Here is a 27426-nt window from a genome sequence, read left to right as displayed (position 1 = left end):
AGCAAAAATGATCCGATTTTGATGAAATTCGGTACAAACGTGGAAACGTACGTTTATTCGAACGAGTTCGCGATCCAGCATGATCGGACCATGGGAACGGGGGTTTACGGGGGGTTTTATGGGGTAAAAATAGGTTTTTCCCATTTTTGACCCAAAAAACATAAAATTTTGCAATTTCTTTCCAAACCATTTTGTAGAGCTTTAAAAAACAAATAATTTAGTATATTGAAGCGTTATTATGCGCCTAATGGTTACGGAGAAAATACAAAAAAATTGTACATTTAAAATTCCCATGTTATTCTTATGGAGAATAAGTAAACTGTTGTAGTTTGCTTGTTTGTGAACATATTTTGATCAAATTTGGAAAATGTTTTTATTTCTTACTAACTATTCACATTTTACAAAAAAAAAAAAAAAAAAACAGTTTTACCCTCCCTGATGCAGCAAACCTAAGTACTTGTTAAACTAATTCCATTTAAATCAAGAATAAATGTTATATTTTTAAGTAGACATTTCAGTGTAAATCCAATCAGTCAAATGGAAATTCGCTTAGTCTGCAGGTTTGCTGCGGCGGGGGTATTTAGTATAATGATGTACCAATTTAAATTCATCGTTTGGTGCAGAAATTACACAACTGCGAATATAAAATATAAATATAGCATCGAGGATGATAACCATCGGAAATCAATTAGCATCGAAGAATTAGCTGTCAATGTTTTTGAGGTATGTTGAAATTATGTACGTCGAAACTACTAGAAAAGTGTTCTGCGCATGCGCAAGATACAAGAGGCATGTTTGCCCAAACACCGACCGGTTGGTTCCGCTCGAAACACGTGTCTGCGACACTAGTGTGTATAGCTCCATAAGTTAACATAAAATATCGGCGACATTATGTCGGAGATACCGGTGTGTAACCCACCTAGGTGCCTTTACCAAAAGGTTGAGGGGGTTAAGAATTTTAGTCTCAGAGTGGTTGTATGGCATTAGGGTGTATGCATCTTTTATTATACAGGGCGCGGCAAAAAAACCGTCCCATTTTCTGTAGCGCACTGTTCAGTGACAGGTCGTCTGAGACTGAGGGAGATGGGAGTAGGCTCGTTGGAAAGCCTATGCAATGCCATTTTTTGTAGTCATAGAGCAGTGGTCGTATGAGCTACGTGCGGTTGTTATCGAGTCATTTAAAAAAGTAATGATTTAGTCATTGCAACTCAGCGGCAGTTCCGTGCTTTTATTCAATTAGGTCGACATGGAGAGGTCCGTCGTGATAATCTGTATGGATGATAACCAAGTTATACAGATTATTATTCTAATCCATAGGGATAAAAATTAACCTCAAAATCCGTATAACTGAGCGGTCAGACATGTTCAAGGCAGCCCCTTGTTTTCGGGCTGGCCTACGAGGACTGTTTTCCATATATAGCAGCACGAACACTATCGAATGTTTGTTGTCTGGCGTCCGATCTGACTTTGGAAGGCCTTTCAGCTTCCTTTTACACGCAGAAGCCGTTGTCCTAAAGTAAGTAACCTACCACATTATTGTGCTACGCAACGGAACTTCTCCATGTCACCTTAATTGAAAGAATGCATGAAACTGCCACTGAGTAGTAATGAATGAATTCAAAATTTTTAAAAACGACTCCACAACAACCGCACTAGCTCAGATGACCATAGCTCTATGACTACAAAAAATGGCATTGTGTAGGCTTTCCAACGAGCCTACTCCCACCACTCTCGGATGACCTGCCGCTGAACAGTGCTCTTCAGAAAATAGGTAGTTTTTTGCCGCACCATGTAATAATTTATCAACTATTGATTGGTTTAATTCGAATTGATCGGGGTGTGGGCAGACCAGGAAGATTCACAAAAGTAGTTTTACAGATATGAAAAGCAAATTATGTCAGTACATTTGATATAAAATAGCTCCTAAAAGATAACAAGTATAGGGGCTACTTGCTGGTTTTTGCCCAAAATAGAAAAAAAAGCTCACCTATAGCAATGGAATATTGTATTCAAATGCCATTGTTATACTGAACCCGAATCAATTCAGGAATCTGGAAAACATTCCGAGTCTCTGGAAGCTCAAGTTCCAAACTCGCAAATAACAAAAGGGCTTTCATCTGTTTGAAAATTCCGCGACGTTATGACTCGTAGCTTACCCTAAGCCCAGGAAAAATACAAAACAAAAAAGTATTTCGGAGTCAGTGCCGGATTTACCACTAGGCCAATTAGGCCGCGGCCTAGGGCCGCAAGCAAAAGGGGGCCGCAGAGGATTGAAATAAAAACAACAAACATTTTTTAGATAAGAAATAATTTTTTTTAGCCATCAGTTTGACGCAATTTCAGGTGACGATAATGATGTCTCCGTGATTGTGGTCTGAGGGAGATGTTCACGATTTCGCCGCGGCCACGGGTGACGGTGATGTGTCCTAATGATCGCAGCCCGCGGGAGACGTTTAAGATTTAACCGCTGTCGCGAGTGTCGATGATGATGTCCCCGTGATTGTGGCCTGCGGGAGATGTTCAATATTTCACCACGGTTGCGTATGTCGAAGATAATGTTACCGTGATTGCGGCCCATGAGAGATGTTCACGAATTTCGCCACAGTCACGAGTGTTGAAGATGATGTTCCCGTCATTGCGGCACCCGGGAGATGTTCGTGACTTTGCCGTGGCCGTGGGTGTCGATGATGATGTCCCCGTGATTTCGGCCCATGGAAGATGTTCTTGATTTTGCTGCTGTCGCGAGTGTCGATTATGATGTCCGTGATTGCGGCCCGCGGGAGATTTTCGCGATTTCGTAGGGCTGGGGGTGTCAATGATAATATCCCCGTGATGGCTTCCCGAGGGGGATGTTTACGATTTCGCCACGGCTGCGGATGACAATGCTGATGTACTCATCATCGCAGTCCACAGGAGATTATTTAACACGATTTCGCCACGGCCGCGAGTGTCGATGATGATGTCCTCGTGAATGCGTCCCGCGGGAGGTGTTCACGATTTTACTGCTGTCGTGGGTGATGGTGATGATGTCCTGAAGGTTACAGCTCACGCTATATGATGACGATTTCACCGCGGCCACGAAAGTCAAGGATGACGCACCTTTGTTGCAGCCTGCGGGGAATGTTCATGATTTGCACTTCCCTTCCACTGTGTTCGCGGTCACACTTCCCTATGACGGCTTTGACATGATTTAGGAGGGGTGCTCACGATTTCATCCACGATCATGGGTGTCGATGATGATGTCCCCTTGATGCATAGGAGATATTTACGATTACATCTTTGATCGCAAGAAATTTCTACCACAGGGGGAGGGCCTCTTAATTAATTTGGCCTAGGGCCGCAAGTACCCTAAATCCGGCACTGTTCGGAGTATGTGTTATATTGAATTTATATGTATTTTAGAACTCTTTCACGTAAAATCCATGGGATGTGTTTCCATCCACGAATCACGACACTTGTTAGAGGAAGCGAAAAATATAGCTGTAGAGGGTGTTAGAGCCGACGTTCATTGATCAATGCCAGTTTCGTACCACCCTGTGCAAAGGTAGGGCGAAGTGTCATGGGTAAGTGAAATAGAAAACATTGTTAACATTTTTCTAGTGTTAAATGTTTGAATACAATTTACAACAATCATTAATCTATTGTTGAACTTTCTTCTTACTCAGACGATGACTCATTAAACAGCTTTAGGCCTTTAAAAGATTATAACTTCGTCATTTATATTATAGTCCAAATCCAAAGTGAAATAGATTTTCAGAACTAATTCCGTGCGTGGAAAGACTGTTAAAAGTATATTGTGGGAAAAATCTTTATTTGAAAACATGCAATTGACTCACTAACTTACTGAAAAGACAGTGTTAAGCAAAAATAAACAGAGCGACAAGACGTTATTATTTTAGTTATACAATGTTACACAATAAAATGTAGATGCGGGATAGACATTTCAATTAAAAAATATCACTTATTATTAATAGTTACCTAGTCTTTTGTTTTTATAAAACTTGGATCGTAGTATTATAATAATGTATATATAAAATAGTACTGTCGAAACTTTCTATTTACAATGCATATCACCTATAGCATTTTCCTCTGCAACTACAGTGAGTGGAGGAAATATACTAACCAGTATGGTAGAGGTTTTGTGTTTATTATTTTTCTTACGATTACATAGTAACAAGGCATATTATCTAAAACTTTCACACCCTTGGTATAAATTAATAATTCATTAAAGTCAATTACAAATTTAGTGTAAATAAAAAAATATGTTTTCTATTTTTGTTAGGCACACAATTTTAGATTCGTAATTACTGCTTTACATAAAGAAAAAATCCACTTGCCAATACAATGTTCTTTTAACGCTCGATCTTGACTTAGTTCCTCTAACACGTGTAAGGTAGCAGCACCTACTACAATGATAATGCAGGTTATAGGCTAAGAAGTAGGGCGGAAGTAGGGAGTACAGGTTGTAGTTGGCAGTGAACAGTAAAGGACACATTGTGTAGTTTTTAAAATAACTTTATATTCTCAGTGTGAACAAAATAATATAGACCTTAACAACATCATACAAAATTGATAGTCTAAAACAATCGTTAGCATGATATTAAAACAATAATTATAACCAAACTGTAAACGTATGGATGTATGAAATAACTAAATTCAGCAAATTAGAAATAAATAGGAAAAAGTTTATTACATTGCCTTTATATATTTTGAAGATTTGTGGTAGGCCTCTGACCTTTCGCTAATAGGACGTCATTTTGGAATTATGGCCATGTTAACTCCTTAATCAATCCTTAATGTTAATCTTAATTGGTTGTGTTGCTAGCCTAGTGGTTAGCGTCTCGGACTTCGGTGCGGGAGGGACGGGTTCAATCCCCGGCACATCCACTAAACATTTATCTCCCGTACCGGTAACTCTCTTGTGAAATGCCACTGGCGTTGAAAGAAAAAAAAACCTTATTCATGTGTTCTGTTCCTGCATAACAATATCCAATTGTAACAGGGAACTGTTAACAAACTGAACGCTACTCTTAATATTTACGTAATTAAAAAATAAACAATTGCTTACAATAAATGTTAAGTAGATATTAGATGGCTCGTTGGAAAGCCATTCCAGACTTCAGGCATTATCTTGGTAGAACTACCAGCCATTTCACTATCATGATTGACATCTTCATTCCATAACCGTATATTCACACAAATTAAATTAACGACAAAGCTTGATTGATTATATGAAACATTGTGGTAAATACTGCAAAATCACACATTTTCCGAAAATACAAATTCTTTACGGTAAAAAGAAACTACATTTAGTCATCGATGTATATAAACTAACTAGACTACATACATCGATGCATTTAGTACAATCTTAAAAAAATATATCAACGATCAATATTTTGTTAACAACATAAAAACCCTCGCCACAGCAAACCTGCAGACAAGCGAATTTCCATTTACCTGGCTGGATTTCTACTAAAATATTCCCTAAAAATTGTCAGATTTATTTCCTATTTAATTAACATCAGTTTTAGTGAGTACTTAGGTTTGCTGCTACAGGGAAGATATTGAGATGTGTGTTTATTGCAGTGTCAATAGCTTAGTATTAAATAAACAAAATTTCAAAAATTGGTTTATATCCATAAACAAGCAAACTACAACAGTTTATTTATTCTCCATAAGAATAACTTGGACATTTTTAATTTACAATTTTTTTATTATCCCCGTAACCGATAGGCATACAACAACGCCTCAAGATACAAAATTGTTTCTTTTTTTTAAGCTCTACAAAATGGTTTGGAGAGAAATTATGAAATTTTGTGTAAACGGAAAAGCAAATCGGTCCCAGTTCTAGGCCCTACCATGAGATCTGCGGTAATAGCTTATTCCATATATGGGAAATTCGCTAAAACATTAAAATTTTAGTAACTGTTTGCAGAATAAACCAGTTGTTCGTTTAACAAAACAAACTTAAAATGTACTGAAACCTAATGTCGGCCGCTAGACTTTTTCAAAATTAAAATACCATTTGTGAAAGACATAAACCCGAAATTAAAATTATGGCTTCAACATTTCCTTTCTCTCAAAATGATGTTTCTTTCAACAAAAAACCACGAAAGTCTGTGAAGTGGTTGAATAAAAAACCCTCCCACGTTTATAAAAAGATTCTCAGTAGTTTTGAGTTTTATATTAGCGCATTCCTAACTATCTTAGACGTAAGATATGTTTGTAAGCTACTGTTAAACTGACATTCGGACTGAGCAAAGTCTACATGGGGTCCTAATTTAGCTAGCTGTATCACATTTAGTTAGCTGTATCGTACAGTAAACATTGGTGGTTAGCAGGAATTGAACCAAAGCTTTCTGAGCAAAAATCCCGTGCTATCAACACTAGACCTGCATCAGTGCCTTAGATAGTACAAAATGTATAGTATTTAGTACATATACCATGCAAAAGAGATGTTTATATGATAAAAATACTGATCTTCTCTCACTGTCACACATGACAATGTGAAAGGCATTTTGGTGACGTGATGCACTCAAAGTCATTTGAATGTTAAGGCTCTTGAATCTACAAATACATAAACATAAAGGTTTTTGAAATTGTGTTATACCTTAATGCAATTAAAAAGTTTTCTTTGGAGATAAGCACTGCAAGACAAAGCAGACAATAATCAAATCAAGCACAGATGACGTGGGTCGAGATGATTTGTGTTGTTTGTGTTCTAACTTGTTTGCAACTGAATCCTCCTTCGCTTTTGTAGTTTGGCTTCACGGCTGGAGTGGATTAAACATAGTTCTAACGTTGGTTTGAACGGTCAAGTTTAACTGGGGCGAAAAAGACGAATTCTTCTCTCATTTATCAAATAAGTGGCACAAATATGATTGTTGGTTAACTTCACTGCCTACGATTGCTACGCACTGTGCACGTCTATTTAGAGTGAAGAGATATAGACATCCTATCTTTGTGGAGTGTGAACCAATGATGAAAAAGTTAATGTAAATCGAACACAGTTGAATGAGCAACTCACATAGTGACTGACAACGAAATGCAATGTTCTCTTTTATCTTTTGACACTGTGAGCTTTTAAATTGTATGAAAGATGCTATACGGACGGCATAACACTTGGTTGTTTTAGTTTTATGGACATTTTAGTTTCACTTGGTTGGGTAATTGGAATCAGGTAATTGTCGGTGGCCTCAATTAAGCTATAGTCATTTATATCCCCCAACCAATAAAAATGGAAATTAAATGTCGAGTTCTATACACTGTGAATACTGGATACAATATATATACAGAATGTTATACAGGATCCTCAATATTATATTACTTTTGGCGAACGCATCGTAAGAAAAAAAATATTCGGATATCTCCATTATGTGAGTAACAGGCCCACTTTTATAAACGGGCAGACTGAGCATATGCCCAGGGCGCCGAAGGTTTTGGGGCGCCCCTCAACCACCGCCTGCCCGCCCTAGGGAAAAATGAAGGCACTGGTTTTGGGTTTGCCCAGGGCTCCACCGCTCACTTCACATCGTTACATGTAAAACTGTTCAAATCATTTCGTATCATAGTTTTTATTTTGCAATTTTGTTCTACCAGCAATAAAATTAACTTTTATTAAGATCACAAGGTATACTGAGTTACCTTCAACATGTACGTCTTCTAAGAAGTATGAATAATCTAATATTCTATAAATAACTAATTACACTGTTCCAGGGAATGTGTGTGAACGTGGTAGAAGAGGCAGCCCACAACTTTAAGTCTGCGGTTGGGAGTAAACTTTCTATTCAAGGTGAAGGAATTTCTCACTTAAGTTATGAATTTAAATATCACAAACTGGGCTTAAAATATTTAACCAGAAAATAGTATCGTTTCTGAGCGTCGCTGTACGATGTACATTATCGTAATATCTTGTTTACATGTTGCTATTGTAAAATATTTAACAGATACAAAGGACTTCTTTTAACACTTATTAATTATAGTTAAATAATTTATCTATTGTTTTTTATCTGTGTAATTCATTGGTACTCTTATTCGAATAGTTGAATGGTGCCCCATCTATATCGTTGTTATATGAGTTTCATTTTCGCCTTTGGCATTTTTCCGGGTCTTCTAATGGAACGGTCCAAAAACCTAGCCTTATGACTACCTATCATCAAACTCCCTTTAGGTAGATAAATTATCCAACGAAAAATGGCTTTTGGGCTCAAAATCAACCCCGGGTGGTATAGAACCATAATGACCTTCAGATTTAAAGGCGAGCACTATAACCACTTTACAAGATTACGTTATTATATTTTACCTACGACCGATTTTTTAAGTAGCCGTTTCAGTTCAGTTGTTGTCAGTTGAACAGTTTCTCATAACATCATTGTTAACTTCCATAACAGCATATTCTTACTTATAAAACACAGGCAACGGACCAACAAGGTTCAAGGATTGAGGGAAAAGAAGTAAAACTGTAATGATTCGAACTTAAACTAATCAGCTGTTTAGGCCAATTTAATTGTTGAGTCGTACAATTAGTGTTTAGTACAATGCTTCGTTGCATCACTGTCAGTGGCAATGAGAAAACGAAAACATTACCTCTCATAGACGTTATGAGTAGTGATTTTTATTAATTAATACACTGTCGTAGGTAAAGTTGTGTACGCAACTCGCGTAAATAGTGTTAACGACACTATCTTTAAGCAATTAACTGACACATGGAACCTGTTAATCACAAATACCTTACTATTGGAACCTGGCATCATTCGCGGTAGATATATCTATGAAAAAACATTTTCTTAGAAACATGCCAAAAATAAATTCAAAATTTTTCTCGATTCCATAGTTTGAATTTATAATATGCATCAGGGGAATGGTGCATTACTAATTCATCATGGAGATTGCAGAAGATTATATGGAGGTGATACATTACTTGACCCTTGAACTTTAGTCGCAATATGTATGTAGATATGACTCTGTTTATTACAGCTATTGACTCATAATTGAATCTCCCACATTGCACTTATCAAGTTCTGATTAACACAACCATTTTGCGCCGCTCATTAAAGTGATTGGTCCGAATTACACGCAATGTTTATTAGCAATGTAGGTTTATGATACAATATTATTTTAAACAATAAGAGTGTATAAAAAAGTAGTTTTTATTATAAAGAGAACTTCGTTGACGTACATGAACAAGATACGAACTATACATCAAATTGCTTTACGTGTTAAATACATTATTACATGTACAAATAATACAGTACATTTAAAAAATCAAAATATTAGCAGTGAAAAGTTGTTATGGTCTGGTTTCTTTAATAAAATATTGTTATTAAACGGTGGATACTGAAGATATTATTGTAAACTGACATTACATTAGTCTGTATGTTAATCGGGAATGTGAGCTATCATCACATCAAATTTCAGCCCAATCCGACCAGTATTTTTCGCTTTTACTTGTCACAAACATACATACATCCATACATCCAAACTTCCTCATTTATAATATTAGTAGGATTAGTTCATAAAAATGTTCGTAAGAAACTGTTGGAAGAATGAACGGTGTAATTTCATGTAAAATAGGTAACTTAAATAAATATTTTAAACCTAACGATGTGTATGTTAGTAATAATATTATTATCAGTCCACCCAAAATTATAATTTCAAATTTATATGATTCTATATAAAAATCATTGATATACAGTATGTTTATGAGCTTAGATAAGTATTTTATAAATGGTCAATAATTTTCGTAATATTAATATTTGAGTGTTTGAATTTTACTGTATGTAAATTATCTTATAAGTGTATTTTGAATCAAGTTTCGTTAATTATGCATAATCACAATTTCTCTGAGCTTCCTTTTACAGTATTTGCTTATTGTGTTCGTTGGTTTTACTCAACCATTGTTATTGTGTTAAACTATTAACTTAGAAAGCACAAGGAAACCAGCACCAACCCTCACGTAACATGCAACCATTTGTTATGGCTATTTCATGATTATTGAAGTTCATCACCTAACCCACCAACGTCGAGGAGTGAAACATCATTCCAAAACCAATTTTTGTACAAAAAATGCGAACTTTTTCTACAGCAACCTTAATAAACGTTAAACCTGTTTTAACATTGACTGCAAACTTTCTCTATCCAATTAGCGTCTGTGTCCAACAGAGCTTAGAGGGGTTTTAAGCGAGTATCATCGTTCTCTATTATTACAACAACTGGCGAGTATACGGCTGGCCACGTGTGTGCGTGAAAGCATTCCCTCCCTAAAAAAAATGTCAACATATTCTACATTGTTGGTAAACACCCGACTCAGTCGATGGGCATGTTTAATAGTGAATGACGCTTTAAGGAGACAAAGTCTGTTGTTTAGCAGTTTACCAGTTGGTGCGTGTACTTGATATTGTTCTACATCAACATTATATTTTCAAATCTGTGTAAAACTTAGACATCTTAGAGATTCACGTTGTTCATTTACTTTCACTGAAAGCGATAATTGACTGTATAGCTCTGTTGGGAAAGACTATTTTTAGTTTTAAAATATGATAACTTACTGGTATAAGTTGTAGGTCTAGGGTTTTTTACAGTGTATGTATTTTTCTTTGTTGCTTATTTTCTGCTTCTTTAAATGGCTATTTGTTTGTCATCTTTGTTATACACGCCGGTAGGCAGTAATATATTTATACGACTTTTCATGTGTTATAATTAGCACTTGAATTTTCGCATTGTATTTTACATTGTTGCATTGTAAATTTATTTAATAGGTAATAGTTATTTGTGTAACTAGTGGTGAAAGTGGCACTTTGCTGCACACGAGAGCAATGTTTACTCGCCTGCGGCTCGTGCGGAATGATCTCGAGTGCAGCAAAGGCCTTTTTCACTCGTGTTACACATTATATTTTTCCTACAGTCACCCGACAAAGTTGGCTTCCCTGTACTGTTTATAGTACAGAAAGCTGCTAATTGCTGCATATTTATACTTTGCCGTACGGTTTATACTTTGCCGCACGGTTTATACTTTGCCGCACATCAGGATTCCAACCAAACAACACAAAACAGCGTGGTTTTATTATGCACGTAATCCGTGTACGCTTGGAAATGGGTTGGCAACACTTAAAGATAATAATACTATGAACAGCTGATTGACTATTATAACTACGATTTAACCTGTCATTTCGTGTTTATAGTTTTGGTATTTCTGAACTTTCTGGACTTTTCTTTTAAACGTTTTTAAAACATTCCTACGGTCTTAATAAACAAGAAAATACCTTTAAAGCATTTTTTTAGGCGCGGAAACCACTTCAAATTACAAAAACATACGGAACTATATTCTCAAAAGACGGAGCACATTTCTTGCCGAGGAAAAATAGCGGAGTGATACGGACCACGGGTACTACTTTCTCCAGGGCACCATTTGTGTAATTGTGTTGCTAGCTGAACCTAAAAACGTGTTGTATAGTGTTTGAAAGACTAATTATTTATGTTTTATAGTGACTGTAGGAAAAATAATTTTTTATCAGCATTGTACACGTCTAATAACACTTAAAACACGTGTTTACTCTCATATTGTTTACTCAAAAGACTTTTAATTGTGCATAAAGATTGTATATTAGGTTAAAGACCAGAGACGCCATTCGCCATTTGGGCCATTTGGGGGCGCCAGATGATGATGGGAGTGTCCGATCGAAATCGATCGCCCCTTACTATGTTTTATGTTTATTTACCGTCTTGTGGTCGTTAAGAATATAATTAAGTATAAATATATAATTTAAGTGTTCTTAGACATATTTCTATTTACTTTCCGTTCATAAGTTAACAAACCACAAATTAGTTTTTTCTCTGTCTATATACATAAAGCCAGACTTTTTTGGACATGTGGTTAAAGGTTGTGGTAAAGTGTCATAGTTTTATTCATTATTACAAATACCGTATACCTAGTAATATAAATAAGTTAAAAGTATTATTCGTTATAAGACTACTGTACAATAAATATATTACACGTTTATAGTTTTATTAAATTAAAATAAATCTGAAATTAAACTTTATTTTTACAGACACCCAGAAAGTATGGCATGCTGTTGGAACGTGGATTGAACAAAACTTAAGTAAACACAAGGTGAAGTTTCAGCATTATCATATTTATTAATTTATTAATGAGAAGACTGAATCGTCAATTAAATTCAAACAATAGTTCTTGCCTACTCACCACCGAATAGAACTGTACACACAGTGGATATGGGTAGAAATAGAAATTGCTTCTGATAGGATGATGAAAAATGTTTATAAATATATTACACATTGAAACAATGTAAAAGAGACAAGCCAGAAACAAATGTTTGGCTTACAATATGCGTTTTTAAACGGAGAAACAGTAAAAACAAAATAATAAATCATGGGTACACCATTTATATACACCAGATCTTTATATATTCTTTCACTTTACGTTTTTTAAGCTTTAAATAGTAAATGTCAAATTTTATTGTTTGAATATCAAGACTTTCCATCCCTCAGATTCTGTCAACGACTATGAAATATTGATACAACCTTTTTTACTACAATGACACACGCTTTTACGAACAGCTAGGTTTAACTTACATTAAATCAATACGGAAATAATGAAAGTTTACATTGCAAACTGAACTTTGCCATGATGAAATCCAACGTTTGAAGGGATTATCATTTATTCAGTGATCTAGGATCAAAGCGTTGTTTTCCTGTATAAATTAATTAAATAAATGACAACTTAAAAGGATCACACACGTCCAGTCCATTTCCAGAGATGCTTTTCTAGTTGGGGAAGCTTTATAACACAAAGAATAACATAGTGACCATTAAATTACAGTCATGCTATATGATTCTTCGATTTAACTAAGAATTAACTTCATTTTATTGATATACAAATAATATTGGGTTAATATTGTTTGGGGTACAGTAGGTTTTGTAACATTTAAAATATAACTTTTGGATATTTTCCATCTTTACTTGTTGTGCCTAGTTTTGTAGCTGGAGTTTGTGGGTTGTGGGGATGTGATCTTGTTTTCCTAATTTGTTGTTCCTTATTATGAATTATTCGTAACTAATCGGATTTCTTATAAACTTAAGTGTTTCATTGTTAACCCAAGTATTTTAGCAAACAATAAAAGTTAAATATAGACTTCCTGTATTAGCTCTAGTATTTGTAACACCAACGAGAGGAAATACTTGTTTTTCATCAACAATAGAGTTACTTAACAAAGCATGGGCTTAACAAATTAAAAACGAATAAAACGATTGATTGTTTAGGGTTAACTAGTGTACCTGCTGCCCGAGTTCGAGCAATTGCAAGGTATTACAGGCGTTATTTTAAAACGAATGACACCACCATTATAAATAAAGGAATAAATAATAGACAACTAGAACGAACCAATCAGAAATTATTATAATTTTTTTTCGCACAATTAATCAGCATCGACATATTTGTAATGGAAGTTTTCAAATTACTGGATGGTTTTATTGCCAAAAGGTTTATACGAGACGTCATAAAATAATTTAATCACTGTTCCTGTCACATTAAAACAGTTCAGTGACATTAGATATCAAATTACTGCAAAGTTCAAACTCGTATATTACGTGTAATGAACTTCGTGTAAACCAAAGGCGAAACATTATAGGCCTATCGATGAGGATCGGTTTAAAACCCCGCTAAACACTAATGTTGGTTTATTGACCACGCTACTTGGTGGTTCGGAACCCACTTTTTTTGGTTCTCCTATTAAAAAACAAACAAAAAGCAAAGGAATACAATAGGATGGGTTTCGAAGAAAATGAGAACAGTCTTTGTACCGTGTATCTATCTCCCTCAACATAAGTCAAACATTATATTTACCTTAAGTTAAGTTGTAAAAATTTAGTTTCATACCATAGCAGCATTTTTAGCGAATTTCCCCTATAGGGAATAAATAAGCTATTACCGTAGTACTCATGGTAAGACCTGGCCCCGGGACCGATTTACTTTTTCGTCTTGAGGTCCCTAGAGACCAAAAATACCATCCGTTTAAATTCATATATATATATATTTATTTATATATGTGTCCGTTAGCACGATAACTCGAGCAAAAATCATCCGATTTTGATGAAATTTGGTACAAACGTGTAAACCTACGTTTATTCGAACAAGTTCGCGAACCAGCACGATCGGACTATGGGAACATGGGTTTTATGGGGTAAAAATTGGTTTTTCCCATTTTTGACCCTAAAAATTAAAATTTAGCAATTTCTTTCCAAACCATTTTGTAGAACTTAAAAAAACAAATAATTTAGTATATTGAAGCGTTATTATGTGCCTAATGATTACGGAGAAAATTATAAATAACTGTAAATTTAAAATTCCCATGTTATTCTTATGGAGAATAAGTAAACTGTTGTAGTTTGCTTGTTTATGGACATATTTTGATCAAATTTGGAAAATGCATTCATTTAATACTAAACTATTAACATTTTACAAAATAACTCCTTTTTACCCTCCCTGTTGCAGCAAACCTAAGTACTTGTTAAACTAATGCTATTTAAATAGGGAATAAATGTGATATTTTTAAGGAGACATTTTAGTGTAAATCCAATCAGGCAAATGGAAATTCGCTTAGTCTGCAGGTTTGCTGTGGCGGGGGTATTTATATTCTGTTGTATGATGTTTAAACGTTTGCATATTTAAACTGATATTTTAAAGCCATATTCAATTTCATTCTTTATTGAATCGACACTCTCATCTTCTAGACTCTCACACTATACTTTATAAAGATAAATTAATATGCACACAGAGTAAAACCAAAACTCATTAAATTTTTTGACAACAGAGTACCAAGTACTTAGGTTTTCCAAATAATAGACTCGTTTTGGAACAGTGAGTTACTAAATAAAAGTACAGAGCTATGAAAAGTCATAATATAGATTTGAAATCCAGCCTTGCGTAAATAGCTCGACATATTTCATATTAATAAAACAAAACGTTTATATATCAAGCATCCTTAGTAAAATTCTAAACTTTTTAAAATACCTGTATTAATTTCCTTAAATAATACAATAAAATAATCTCTTCAATTTCTTTTACATTTGGTTTAGGAGAACTCATACTGGGCCCCTGAGTTAAAACAGTTACCAAATTCTTACGAAACCGACCCTCCCTCACAGAAACCTTGAATGAAACTTTTTATCAATGACTTCCTAATATTTACCCAAAGCACGTTCCGAAAGTGCAGGTTTAAATCTCCTCTCCCTAAACCATCCCACGTGGAACGTTGTTGGACTTGTTAATTTATTCTCTTCTTAAAGCCACGTGGTCATTCGTTTTATTCACCACTTTTCTTAAACGTTTTAATCAACTAATAGGATCGATTTACACCATTTTATCGCACTTTCCACTGATCACAGAACTGCGTCGATGGGAACTTATCGATTTATGATGGAATCGGCTAAATACCAGAATACAACTGTTATTACATAGTGAACTGAGCTATTACATATAGTAATATGAACAAATATCAAGGACATGTCATATTATTTATAGTGTTAAAAATCACTAAAGATTGGCTGCTGCTAACGGTGATTTAAAATATGTTTATTTAATGTAAATTCAATCAGCGTAGGGCTGACGGGGTTTTCAAAATTTCGCGATCTTCATTAGCTTTCTGGATAAAAATAGTTAAATAAATGTTGAGCTAAGATGTCACCTACATATGCGACTATCATTCATTACTTGCTACCTGTTTTACACGTGGAAGACAACGATCTCTGGACTGAATACAAAACTAGGCACGTACAACTGTTCCTGAGTAGCTTTATCATAGTTGTTGTAGTTTCTAAGGTTAATCGTACTAGAATACGAGTAAGTGTTTGTGATTTTACCTTGTATTTTAGTAGATAATAGGTACCTTTAACTGGTAACATTGCTGACTCCAGGCGGTGTCCGTTCCCGGCCTTGGTACCTTTACCTTGTCAGAATGGGCCCTGGACACCGGCCTAGGCAAACCCCTCATCCTCAGCAGACCTGTGTTCTTCCTATCAGAACATCTAGTTCAGTCCTTCAGCCTGCGTCAGCGTCAAGTATTCGTCTCTAACAAGGTAGCTGCACATTACGTATTTGAGTTCTTTTATATGGTACAGTAGACTTGTAATTTTAGTCTATATTATGTAGTGAGTTAGTATAAAATGTTACTTCTATTAAATCAAGAAGATAAAAAGAGAAGATTAAAACAATGCACGTAGGCAATAAAAACTGTAAGGATATTACTACTGAAGTCTAAATTGACTAAACCAGAAAAGTCATGAATTTTTTCAGTTTTAGGAACACATTTTATTACCACATTACCGGTCAAAGTTTTTGACTTATCGGAATTGACTTGTATCATAACAAACCCGTTTACTGTCTTGAATATGATCAAAGTTGTGTAAGGGTACATAGGATGAGCCACGAATACTGGAAAAATACCGGCATGGATCATAAACATAAATAAATGGCATTTTTGACCCCTATACTAATAGCATTAATTAACATACGGTTTTTTTTACTTACGGGCCAAAAAAGTTATTTTTTATGTTCATGATCCATACCAGGTCTTTTCTAGTATTCATGGTTGAGCCTTATTGGAACACATTTTTAACTATACAGTATTCATATAAAAAAAAACACAAAAAAAAAACTGATTGATATCCGAAGTACACAGTTGTTCTCGTCAAGTGGGTAAAAAAATATTTATGCAACTTCTTCGACAAAATACATTTTTAAACGTAATAAGCTTATGGTCCTCTAATTGGAAATTGGCAACAACGTTATGTCAATAGATACCAGGAAAACTGTTTATAATGTAGTTTTAAAGTGTGTTAAGTTCTAGTATTTCCATTATCACAAAAACAATAAATGTGTGCACGTTCTACGATTCTCTGAGTTATTTCATTCCACCTGCTTTGAAACCCATCAACCCGAGGCCAAATCCATCAAACAATGCGTATGTTGTTCCTGGCTTAGACCAAGCAAACAGTATAAGCATATTGTTATACCACCCCAGCATCTCGTATTCAGCGGAATCAGTTTACCTTCTATTAATGCTTTCATTTCACCTACCTTGCTAGGATCACCCAACACAATTATTTACCTCAAAATGTATAAAGATACATTAAAGCATAAAACTGTTTTTGCAAAAAAGCAGTTCATTGATGATTAAGTGTTCTAATAATGTCGATAACATTTACTCAGGTTGCTTGTCACATGGTCCACTACGGCGGTGTTGCTGCTTTCTGTCATATGGACAAGACAACTGTGAAGATTTGTATGCAGGAAGTTACTCAGGTACAAAAATTAACCAATGTATTTGGTAGGGCCTATATAAAATCAAAATATCCAAAAATGGAATATTAAACACTGAAAATGTAGGCCTATTGGCCTATTCACTTTTGTAAAGTACTAAAGTATTGAGCATTAATCATCTATCATGCTACCTTTTACTTCTTTTATCGTTCTTGGGGCTAACTGGAATACAGTACTGTCTTGAGGATGTTAAAATTATTTTTATATCAATTCATTATATTCTAACTTTAATGAGAAATGTATTAACTGAACTAACGGGTACAATTAAATACTTAACAAATAAATACTTAACATTTGTCATGAGCAAATACGCTGTACGGCTGCACAACAACAGAGTTCAGTACAGTAATACCAAACGTTACATGGATTTCTTATTTTTCTAGGCTTTGAAACGACTTTTATGGGAGAATAAGGACGTTGTACTTAGCCTTGGGCCTGTGGGGAGACTACAGGTCCGCGACAAACAAGTGAAGATGGAGTTTCTACCTCAGCTGGAGGATAAGGTACATGACCTGACAGAGAAAAGGAGATTGACAGAGAGACCGGTCTACCCATGGTCACCCAAGAAGATTCTGGAGTAGAACTTGACACTGTAGATTAATCGGAGACTCCAGCTGTTGAAGAAACATATGTGGATGGCTACGCCAGAGCAACGGAGACGGAGACTGACAGAAAGGACTCCAAAATTCTTGGACACCCTAGTCCTGATATAGTCGTAACCAATTGTGTAGGTACGCCACCGACAAAAGCAAAAATAATGAAGGGAACAGTTAATATTTAATAATCCTCACTGATATGTAATATTATAGTGTTTAAACAATACACATATTAGACTATTATGCTAGTTAATATTCACCATTTTACTTCAAATAAACCCATTTTTACGTATTATGGAGCTCGCTTTATGAATATCGTTTGCTGTTATTTTCCAAGTGAAAGTTAATTTGTCAACTCTAAATTCCCACTAATTCTGCTCTGTAATTACTCGTGCAATCATAGTTGATTAAACAATTGCTAGTGATCGGTAAGCAGATCAAATAGTGTACCAAGTAAACACAAACACTTTAGTTTGTTTGTTAATCAGCTTATTCACACTTCCCACTCGTTAACAACATACACGATGCTTTGGCATAAACGATACACAAACAAGTTACCTTTATTGCAATAAAAAACAGTTCTCGAGTCATTATTAACTACTACCTTATATTGTTGATGTTATGAAATTAAGTATATTTTGGAATTCACCAGAAATATTCCGTGAATTACCAAGTTGTAAATACAGAAAAGATAATGTTTTTTGTACAAAAAATTAAAATAAAATGTTTAAAGTAATTAATGCTCTATTTACTTGATAATTATCTGTTCTGTTATTATTTTCTTTGACTGGGACGGTGGTGACGTCCTGTAATCCAACTACTAGGTCACGAATTGTGGATAATTATAGGCATGCACTGTGGATGCAATACTCCCAGGTGTGGATTAACGACCGCACTAGTCCGACTATCCGCAGTACTATCCTGATAATTAGACCAATTATAAGGCAAAAATGTGGTTCGGATTCTACTATAAACTGTAGGTCCCTAGTTGCCATTGTCTGTATGGGTTATTAATTAACAGCTGTGTCTACGGAACATGTCGGCCTTAGTCACTAACAAGACATGATCGCGCCACTGATCCTACACTCATCTCCATTCATATTTGGCTTAAAGTACCTACATTAGTATGTTTGCCATTTCATAAGAAAGTATTTAAGTATTAAAGACTTAGTTTCCGCTGATGGAATCTTTATATCATTACGTAAGCGGTATTATTGATAAACATGAGATAGATAAAAATAATAACAGACATGGTTAAGGCACAAAATAAGAACAATTTCTGTTAATCATGTGATCAATCTGAAGTTAAAAATAGGTAGCTATTGTAGATTGAGATGGAAGAACAAAGACTGAGAAGTGCTCGGATTACGAGTTCCAAGAGTTCTTTATTAAAGCCTCTTTGTATGGCGGGAATGGCGTGATCAGAAGTTGGTGGTAGACACGGAAAATGTTAATGGCGTTTAAATCTGTGACTGTAAAATATTTAATAATTATCTTCGGACCTAAGGCAAGATAAAAATTGTTTTACATTTTGCCATAAATGATTAAAGAATCAAATCGATTCTGAAGGATAGTATTTTGTGGTTGCCAATTTATAGATCATGTTAGAGTAGGAGAGTTAGGTGTTTTCTGCACGTTATATAAAAGCTGCAAAAACAGCTATAAACCAGCTGTGAGAAAACCAGTTATATTTTACTAATTTTCGAATCAACAGAGAATCGAAAATACTAAGCGTTAATAATGGTAATCGGTAGCTTCGTGTATTATCTCTTTATAAAACACATATAATATCTTGCTTGGTATTAGTTATAAAGAAATTACAAGCACCCAAATCAAATAAAAATAATTTATAATTAAAAAACTTTTTTATAACAAAACTTTTTTAAACACACTAAAAAGTAGAAAATTATTCATAAATATGTGGGGAGTATAAATACTTGTAAGATTTAAAACGAAAAACGCGGGGTGCATACAATAGATAATTTACAATTACCTTCACTTATTGAACTAATGTATTATTATCAATTGCATGCACCCCACGTTTTTTGTTTTAAATCTTACAAGTATTTATACTCCCCACATATTTAAAAAATTATTTTCTACTTTTTAGTGTGTTTAAAAACGTTTTGTTTTAAAAAAGTTTTTTATTTATAAATTATTTTCTACTTTTTAGTTTTTAATGTGTGTGTATTTTAAATCTATTTCAAGCATCTATATCAGATTAAGACAGAGGCATGTGGGAAATCTAAGGTTTATTTGAGTTTCTTTTCATATAATTATGTATTAGATTGAATGTATGGCCTACCTAATAACTATAAATGTATATCAATCTATTTAATTTATTGTTTAATTTATAGAATACTAAATAATTAACAATTGACAATATTAACAAACACCTTTATATCTGCAATCAGATGGTTTATCTTTATTTTGAAATGTTTATTTGTATAAAGAATTCTCTTGGGAGCATAACCTGTACCTCTTAACCTCTGCTCTATAATTCGATAATTCGATGCCTCTTGAGACATTAAAAAAAAAATGATCGGATCAGGGTCTAGGTCTTTCTATGCCACCCACGGTATTAGCTTATATAGGCTACTGTAGGGATATTCACTAAAATTTGAAAATTAAAAACATTTTAACTGTCTTGATATTTTTTTTACGGTGAACTTTCGCCTAAAAGCAAAAAAGTATCAACAGATATAAACCACTTGTTGCTCATAATTTCTTCTTAACTTGCTATTTGGCAGTGTTTATTTTATTGACATTGGATGGCTTGATAACAAGGAAAATGTTTTAATATATACCTTCCTAAAGTTAAGTTACCATAAAGTATTGAAATAGATAACAGTGGTGCTCCCTATCATTGTTATCTGTAAGCTGTAACTGGCCAAGTTGTCGCGTTCACCGACAGAGTGCTATAGTGTACAGACTGTCCCAGCAATCAATAATCTTTTGGTAAATACAAATACCAAGTTAGTTAAAAATGCTACTGTGCCTTTATTCATGCCTGTAAAATCTCAAGGATGCAGACCCTAATCTTGCACAGTCTGTTTATTCAAAATAAAATATATAAATATGTACATATTTTTTGTATATATTTTTTAATAGGAATGTTTATAGTAGGTAGTTTGTCGTGCTATACTGTATTACTAATTTGAGATATGTCATATAAAATTAACATACTTCGTTGTTTGGTTTCCCATAATGTATTTATTTACAGGCCAAACGTAATCACCGTTGGTTGCTAAAATGTTATAATGTTAAAGAGTGCTATTAAAAGCTCATAATTCATACAAAGAATGCGTACTTCTTTAAACTGGGCTAAACATATTATCTGTCTTCTTCAAATTAAAAACTAAATACAAGTAGATCAATCAAGATTTATTTATATTATCACAAAAATTAATACAACTTTGGGAGTGATTATTTAATAATAGAAGAGTAATTAATTATAGAATGGCCAAGATAATCTTAATGTAGGTCTACCTCTCTATATAAATAATTTTATATACCTGAAATGAACTACCTTTGAAACTTTTTTCTGATAATGTAAATTTATTAAATCAATGGGGTATTGTAGACTACTTATAAACATAAAAATACTTTTTAAAACAACTCGTAAAGGTGTGATGGTTTAAGTACTTGCACCCCACATTCTTTTATTTGTTTCATACAATTTACGTTTTGAAATATTTCACATGGATTTACGCATGTAAAAAATATATAAATATCATTTAGATGCACATAGTTTCAATATTACGATATAAAATAATTATTCTTAACTATTAACTCTATTATTTTGCACGAAAAAATTTATAAACATACCGATTCCAATAGTTTTTTACTTTGAATCTTAAAATACGGAAAAATAAATCTTGTAAGTAGACTGGGTAATTTATTGTTTGGATTGGAAAGATTCGGTCGAATTTCTTAAAAATGAATACCAGTTCGCACGATTGGAGTTTTTAAACTGCTTTTTAAAATCCAATGATAAACACATGGTTGTATTTCGCTACAGTTTTTATGTTTGATATCCAACTACTTTTGATGAACTTCCTGAGTTTTCTGTTCTTTTTAGGGCCTACCGTTTTCGTTTTCAATCCAAAAATGAGTTAAAATGAAATTCCAAGCATTATATATTTGGATCATACAAAGGGCTGGCTATAAAATGAATAACATTTTAGGGAATTTTAGAATTTAGCAAAAGGCCAAGAATTTATAAATGTCCTTCAAGGAAATCGCTTTAAAATCCGGACTAGAAATATCATGTTTGGAAAATAGCTATAGAATTATAGTTGTTATTTTTTTCGTCTTTGGTGCTGTGCATGGTAAAATTTCAATAATGTTTAACTTTAATTCGGCAGTATTCTTTAAAAAATAATACAAAAGTCCTTAAACATATGGTAAATGACAATCATAAACGTCGTATTACTAATATTAAACAACGGCAAGGACATCTATTATAGGAGTCAAAATGTGCTTAATTATTAATTATTTCCACCAAAAAGTGAGGCACAAGGAATCTTACATTCAAATAATAAAGATTAATTGAAATAAAAATAAAATAAACTAGTGTACCTGTTGCTCGAATTCGAGCAATTGCGAAGCATTACAGGCGATTCAAAGATTATGGAAATACTCACGATCTACACAACAGTTAGATATAATCAAAATCTTTTGTAAATATCTTATCTTTTTTCAAAAAGCTGATCTTGTTTTTTTAGTGTTTTTTACAAATCTTTCCCTCTCATAGCCGCATTAGGTTGTCTATGACGGTTATAAATGAAAAAAAAAAATATTTCTATTTCTTCTACTTGGTTGTGTTCTATGACTTTTTCTATGTTTCCATTGTTTGCAAATCGGTTATTTCAATGATTGCTCATGAAATGTAGAACAGTGTTAATTCAGTTTTATTTTTAGCCTATATCAAATTGTCCAGGATTTCTCGCTCTTTTCCATTCTAATAATTACACCAACCCAAGTTTTGTCTACAGATGCAATATGGCAACGAATATCACCTACGTACAATCTCCAAGAAGTGGTAAAAAAGGCAGAAACCAACCCATACAATAGATGTAAGTTAACTCCAAAAGAAATAATTTTAAGAGTTACTGTGATATTAGGTTTTTCCACTGATTTGGTAATAGAACATTATATTGCAAAGCATGACACGATGCAGAAGAAAATCCATTTTAAAATCAGAAAACCCCATTGCAAATACTGTACTTCATTTTGACAAATTCAATAAATCGCAATTTAAATATTAACAGCTGTTTCATTAAAAAGTAGTGTAGAATTATGCATATGGTCGTAATGTAAACAAATCTGAAGAGGCAACTTTAAAGACTTCTGGGGCAGAGCCCCAAGGGAATTTACCTCGTTCCTATTTTGATGGCTAATCTACAGACCAAGACCTTTCTTTAGAGACCCCTACCAAGTTTTTACGCCCAGCCGTTCTCTCAAATTAGCTGTGACAAAAACCCCGTTTTCCTCCATAAGAATAACATGGGATGGGAATTCAAAGGCCACTGGGGCAGAGCCCCAAGGGAATCCACCATGTTTCTCTTTTGATGGCTCATCTACAGACCAAGACTTTTCTTTAGACACCTCTACCGAGTTTCTACGCCCAGCCGTTCTCTCAAAATAGCTGTGACAAAGAAAAACAGTTTCAAATTAATATATAGATAATCAACCTTTCTTGTATTTTACGTTTTACAGAGTTTAACAGTGGATATGGTGACATAAAAACAGTGAAAGAAACATGATTTCATTCACATTTTGAACAACGTAAACAGACAATAAGATAATTAAATCACAAAAAAAATCAAAACTGCTCAGGAACATGTGAAAGGTCAAAAGGTCATGATTACGCAACATTGACTGTCACTAGTTGAACGCCGTGGTTTTTAGGGCGTAAATGTGTAATTTCAACAAAATAAATAAAATGGAGACCAATCGTATAAGTGAAAATACAAGAAAATGTATTAGTAAAACTTTGAGTCATCTAAAGACCTTTATACACACCCATTATAAGAGAATGGGCACAGAACTTATCTGGACAAAGTACACACAATTGTGTTCAAAAAGTCTGGCAACGCCTAAATATATGTTTTTATCAACGCGTTTTTCAACAATTAAAATCGACCATCAGTAGTATTTCTCTCCCTCTACAGCTGTGAAGTTATCTAAACAATATCATAACCAACACGTTTGAGCATTCACTTCTGTCTCTACTTTGAGGCTGCTATTTCCAAACGACTTCCTCCACAGGGCGTTCCCCCAAAGCGAAAAATACGGGTAAATGACCAAAACGGTCAGTAACTACAACATTGAGTACATTTTACATCGAGGACGTAATTCTAAAATTTCATTTTTGTGTGTTAATTAACAAGAAAACTATTAACGTTGCCAAACTTTTTGAAAACCCGGCATATAGTACATTTTAGGTTTCTCAAAATTAAAATATTTAATTTATGTTTATTTACCTTCATTTTAAATGTATGCCACGTAATGTAAAAGTAAGCCAAAGTCTTATAAAATATGTGAGACTAACTACAATATCTGGTATCAAATCACAATAATCTTCTTTTACAATCATCTCCAGGGAAGTAGATCAGAATTTATAAATTCTATTATAACCTTTTCCAAACCTCTTTGCAAGGTTTATCCGCTTGGATTCCCATAATCCAAATTAAACCTACTTTGAATGAAACTTCCGTTTGTATGATTTGTATGCTTTTAAATACAACTCCTGAACTCTTAAACCCTCTTGGGACTTCGTAGTAAAATTATATTCCTTAGATGGTTATACTGCATTTCAATGTTTAAACTATAATACTCTGTTCAGGGGTTGGTCAATTATTCCTAAACATTACGACAATAATTGATTAAAATATATAAAAAACTTTGTTAAAACAAAATGAATCTTCCAACCAAAGTGATGAAAGTTTCTTTCTCTCTTACAACAATGGGAATAATTCAATAATGTTCCCACATAGGCTTAGTGACAACAGTTGAAGCAACTAAATTAAACTTTTGTCCATAAAAGTGTGAGGGTGGACGGTTTTGTATTACATTCACTTTTCCTGGATCTATTGTTGGTCAAGCTTTCTCAAAATAATTAATAATCTTAAACAGGTCAAATTTACAGTTCTGTTATACTTAATTATTTGCTTCATAAAAATTTAAATATTTCATTTCACCGTCAACAGGTTGTTTTGTTTGTTAATATTATGTCCATGAACGAGCAATTAAATATTTCTTCGGTTTAATAATTCACGTATTTATTAATTCTTACCCGGAAAGCTTACATAAGTTAAATTTCTTTGAAATATTTACGACACTTAAGTAAAGGACAACGATGACGAAAATAAGATAGTCAATAATGTAAAAGTATAAATTTGTTTATATAAATAAACGCATCAAATAATTTGATCCAAAACCCCATGAAATATTTGTTTTTCACTTCAGGCACAATACCACATTCATACACTCTTACAAGAATAGAATCAATAGTTTATTGGTAGGCTTTAAAAATTTTTCTGGTTTTATTGAATTGCAGTCAACTGCCACTTGTTAGAGGTGTGTATTATTTGAGTTGAAATGCATATCAACTATTGCATTCTTCAACATTCAATTTAATATCCATTCAAAAGTAATGAAGTAAAACTCTAAAATGAACACAACTATGGCAGTTAAAAGTTTTCATTAATCGTGGTTTCTGAATACACTGTATAGACCAAATTACAAAGAAATTTTAATAACAAAATTGAGTATAGAATAATATGACGAATAATTGGAATTCCTGGACTCCATTGTATAAAATTTGGATACAAGTGTTACATTATGCATCCATTCATCCAACATTTTAAAGAATAATTTTAAAAAAGGTCGGATTCATTGGGGTTTTGTATGCAGCAATTAATGCATGTTATAAGCGAATGAAGGTCTAAAGTAGATTTATTTTCCGTAGTAATTGTGTTATCATTACGATTAAAAAAGTTTCGTTTGCAGATTCAACAGTATATTGGATCAAAGCATAACATAATAACTACTTCAACATAAATACTATTTATTAGAACATTTCTGCTGCTACATAGGATTAAACAATTCCTTCTATTGCCTAGATTTGAGTTTGGAACTACTTGAAAGAGACAAAGGCATTGTTAATGTGGCTGTATTTGATTCAAAGTGTTCACGTTTGACACTCAATGATCAAATTCTTTAGAAGTAACTTACTGAGTTTGATGCTATTTTTGTTATTGATGGTATCCAAAGCAATTCTCTAAAACAAGTGAACATTGAGAATTCAGTATAATTTATCCAACTAAAGTTAATGATTCTAAAATGTAACCCAGATTTTGGGAAATTTAAGAGTTTAGTCATTAGCTATAAAGTTACAAACTTCTAGGAAACACGCAAACGACGAGGTTTGAAAATCAAAACTCAAACTTTAGAAGCTTGTAGGAACTTCCTTGAATGTAAAACACCAAGATGATATTTTATGTTGTCTTCAAGTAGTAAAACTTTGAAAACACGTTTGATCGTTTATAGCCTTCGAGATTCACACAAATTGAATTTAATTGGTCACTTAAATTATAATCAGATGGAACAATTAAAGTACAAATTAAAGTATCCACAAATGATAATGTACATGATGACCAATGGATGCGTATTTATTTGTATTGTATAGCATCTCGGCTCTCGCCAATTAAATTAATGGTCTATTGTGTTTAAAACAGATGTATTACCGCATATGATGCTAATATATAGTTTTCTCATATATTGTTACTCTATAAGCATTGTATTTAGCATAATTCGTATTAAGTTTCAATAACCTTTACATTCGATATCTCAAATCATCATATCTATTTAGCTAGATGGTGATGATCACAACCTGCAATGCAAACGCCACCTCATAAACTAACTACATAAAGGTAACTCCTTTATGTAGTTAGTTGTGAAAATATTCAAATCTCGATATTTCAAAAGCACAAATAAAGGCCTAATATTGCCTAATAGTATGTATACAGCTCGTCTGTTCACTTAATGGAAAGTTGCGAATTATGTTAAAACAAAATAAATATGTATGTATAGTATTTACATAATAAATACAACGTTTGTCAAATTTTTAATCACTACAATATTCTTTAGTTTAAAGTTGTATAAAGAAAATTACTGGGAGGAAATTGCAGTTACATGCTTGCAATATTGAGCGGAGCAAGCAGTTATCCACTACTTTTGAGAAATGTAACCACAAATTGATTGTCCCTAATGAGCTAGAGTCGGTAAATGCACTTTTGTAGTGATGAAATATACTAATGCATTACAATGGCAATTACTCTAGTTATTCATAGTGTATACAGTAAAAGTTTAACACCAATGTTAATTAAGAACCACAATTAAACATCGTACAAGGTTTTATGTTACTTTAAGATAGGTACTTTTCATTAAAGTTATGGAAGGATGGGCAATGCAATTGGAAAATTAGGTTTA

The 27426-nt window shown here is 33.6% G+C and overlaps 1 long non-coding RNA gene across 1 annotated transcript; it reads left to right on the top strand.

Annotated features, from left to right (window-relative positions):
* Nucleotides 1–7715: 7715 nt before the first annotated feature.
* Nucleotides 7716–16039, top strand: LOC128991412 (uncharacterized). The gene is made up of 3 exons (XR_008490637.1): nt 7716–7792; nt 12048–12109; nt 15928–16039. It is a non-coding gene; the product is annotated as an uncharacterized LOC128991412 (long non-coding RNA).
* The last annotated feature ends 11387 nt before the right edge of the window (nt 16040–27426 follow it).

The sequence above is a fragment of the Macrosteles quadrilineatus genome, unplaced genomic scaffold, assembly GCF_028750875.1.
Source record: "Macrosteles quadrilineatus isolate MER2022 unplaced genomic scaffold, UCM_ALF_1.0 Scaffold_4__1_contigs__length_99947679, whole genome shotgun sequence".
Lineage (NCBI taxonomy): Eukaryota > Metazoa > Arthropoda > Insecta > Hemiptera > Cicadellidae > Macrosteles > Macrosteles quadrilineatus.
The sequence above is the reverse complement of the archived record's forward strand: the minus strand, read 5'-3'. Positions and strand labels throughout refer to the sequence as shown.